The sequence below is a fragment of the Armigeres subalbatus genome, unplaced genomic scaffold (genome assembly GCF_024139115.2).
Source record: "Armigeres subalbatus isolate Guangzhou_Male unplaced genomic scaffold, GZ_Asu_2 Contig1310, whole genome shotgun sequence".
Classification (NCBI taxonomy): domain Eukaryota; kingdom Metazoa; phylum Arthropoda; class Insecta; order Diptera; family Culicidae; genus Armigeres; species Armigeres subalbatus.
In genome coordinates this window covers 3,960-6,927 of record NW_026942078.1, presented here as the reverse complement: position 1 = coordinate 6,927, position 2,968 = coordinate 3,960, and the positions used below count along the sequence as shown (strand labels likewise).

General features: G+C 41.1%; 1 pseudogene; it reads left to right on the top strand.

Annotated features, from left to right (window-relative positions):
• The first annotated feature begins 1,615 nt into the window (after positions 1–1,615).
• Positions 1,616–2,502, top strand: LOC134202621 (uncharacterized; annotated as a pseudogene).
• Positions 2,503–2,968: the final 466 nt, after the last annotated feature.

Here is a 2,968-nt window from a genome sequence, read left to right as displayed (position 1 = left end):
CATGCAGTTTGGAAAAGAGCAAGAGATTTCTGAGAATTAACCAAATACTTCGATTTTCCAATTCTTTTGAATCAAAAATATTCATTTTGTATAAGAACTATAAGTTTCCCCACAAGTCCTTCAAGGAATTTCTTCAGAAATTGCCTCCAAGAACTCCTCCGCAAGCTCCTCCAGGGATTCCTTCATAAAATCCTCCTAGACATCATCCTTAAGTACCTTAAGATATTCTTCTGAAGCTTTCTCCAGAAATTCCTTCTGGCAGTTTCTTCAGGAGTTCTCCACCAAATTCTTCAGAAATTCCTCCGAGAGTTTATTCAGAAGTTTCAAAAATTCTTCTAGAAGTTCCTCCAAGAATTGCCCGGAAGTGCCTCCAGGAATTCTTCTAGAAATTCTACAAAATTTCCTCCGAAGTTTGTACAGATTTCCTTCAGAAATTTCGAGCAGGAATTCCTTTGATAGTTTATTTAATTTTTTTTTCGGAAATTCCTTCAAGAATACCTTCGAAAGTTCCTTCAAAATTCCTCTGGAAGTTCCTCCGGCATTCCCCAGGAAGTTCCTCCAAGATGTTCTCCAAAATTCTCAAAAATTTAATTCGAAGGTTTCTATAGGAATCATCTAGAAATTTCTACAGGAATTCCTTCAAGTTATTACTAAGAATCATTCGAAAATACTCCAAAAAATCTACTAAGAATTCATCAGGATTTCTTCTGGATGTTCCTCCAGAATTTCGTCTGGAAGTTCCTCCTGAATTTCGTCTGAAGTTCCTCCAGAATTCCTCCCGAAGTTTCTCCAGAAATTCCTCCAGAAGCTCTTCCAGGAAAATTACAAAATCATTCGGGAAATCTTCCAAAATTCCTTTAGGATTTCCTCTGAACTGCCTCCAAGAATTCTCAAACATTTCTTCCGGAATTTTTCCAGCAGAAAGACCACCCCCCAGTTTCTCCAGTAATTTATCTGGAAGTACTCCAGAAATTTATCTGGAAGTACCTCCAGAAATTCCTCAAACATTAATTCCGAAAGTTCCTCCAGAAATTCCTCCAGAAATTCCTCCGAAGTTCTTCCAGGAATTCTTCTAGGAATCCTCCAGAAATTTCTACATCGAATTCTTTCGGAAGTTTCTATAGAATATCATTCAAAAATCTAATGGTCTGAAAATTCCTCTAGGAATTCATCCGGAAAGTTTCTCCAGGAATTCTCCGGAAATTCGTCAAGGAATCGCTTCGGAAGTTACTCTAGGAATCCGGAAGATCCTCCAGGAATTCCTTCTGAAGTTTCACCCGGAAATCCCCAGGAAGTACCTACAGGAACTTAAAAGAAATTCCTCAAACATTTCCTTTGGAAGTTTCAATGGGAAATAATCCAGAAATTTCTACAGGAATTCTTCCAGGAGTTTCCACAAAAAATCCTTCGGAAAATCCTGAAGCAATTGTTCTGGAAGTTCTTCCAGGCAATCCTGTGAAAGTTCTTAAGTTCTTAAGTACCTTTTAAGTTTGTATTTTGTATTCTAGGTTTGTACATATTATTTGCTACAAAGAAATCTTTTAGTAACCATTGCAATTTATCCTAATCTACAGAGGTTGAAAACCGTACGCGCCATTTGAGGGCATTTACCAAAATGAACTTCCTCCTGCACTGTCAACGTACTCCCGGAAAGGTAATTCCGGTTCCGAACGAGCTGAAGGAGCTTATGCTGGAAATAAGCCGGGAAGTACTGCGGGCACAACCAAAAGTGTCATTCATTTTATCGCCGACTATCTAGAAGCGAAGCTGATCCGTCGAGAGAATCAGGTGGTGGCGGACAAGGTCGTAGATACTGTCTTGGACACCAGCTTGGACAGCAATTAATATGTTGGATGAGATGGATTGAACCAGGAGAAAGCCGAACAGGCGGTTCATAAGGATAAGGGACGCTTTTCAGAAACATTTCAAGATTCGGATGTCGGATGAACATCTGAGGGAGGCTTTCGTGAAGCTGAAGTGCTGAAAAAGGTTGATAGAGGAGTGCGGATTTACCGAGAGTGAAGCGTTGAAAGCAGGGAAAATAATTGAGAGGGCCTACAAGACATATTTCTTGAGAAACGTATACAAGGACTATCATCGACCAGCGGTAACAAGCGATTGGGAAGAAGCGGCTAAAACATACACTTGGAATTTATGCGCAGAGTGGAGCAACGAAGGAGGAGATGGAACGGCGGCTGTAAGAATACAAGCAGCTTATCGAGGGTACTTCACACGGAAGCGTCAAGAGTTGGACCGTAAAGCTGCAGTTATACAGGAAGCGTACAGGAAAACATCAGGACAAACAAATTACTACCGAGGTTTTGGATCAGATCATAGACGATGTGATAGAACCAAAGTTTTCAGCACGGGAGGAGGTGTTGCGCATACTTGACATGGTTTTGAAACGAAAAACCCTCTCAGGAACTAACGGAAGAAACCGTAAATGATGCTGCAATCAAAATCCAATCCGCTTATCGTAAAGTAAAACACGAAAAGAAGTGATGGCAAATGGAGCTTCCAAACAGCAGGGCCATCAAATTACTCTAAAGAAAGAGATGAAGGAATTTCTGGACCCACCACCACGAATCAGCTCCGAAGGTTCCCTTGAAAAGCAGCCACTTTGACGCAGTCCCTTGCCAGAGGTCATCTGACCCGTAAGAAGATTCAAACGGAGGAAGCTGCCATCAAGATACAGGTAAGTTCAAATGAAAAAATTCCTTAACTTTCGACCGCAGCTGCTTACTGGACCCCACTCGATTGATGATGATTCTATTTACAGAGTCTAGCAAGAGGTCACATAGCTAGGAAAGCAGTTGTCAGTAGCTCAGAACCAGCAGGACAAATAGTTAACCTTCCAATGCCATAACGGCGACGACGACGACTGGTCTAATAAGGGCACGCAGTTGAGGTCATGGAAACAGAGACATTGAAATTTTGTTTAATAAACTTACCATTCCCGGAACACATT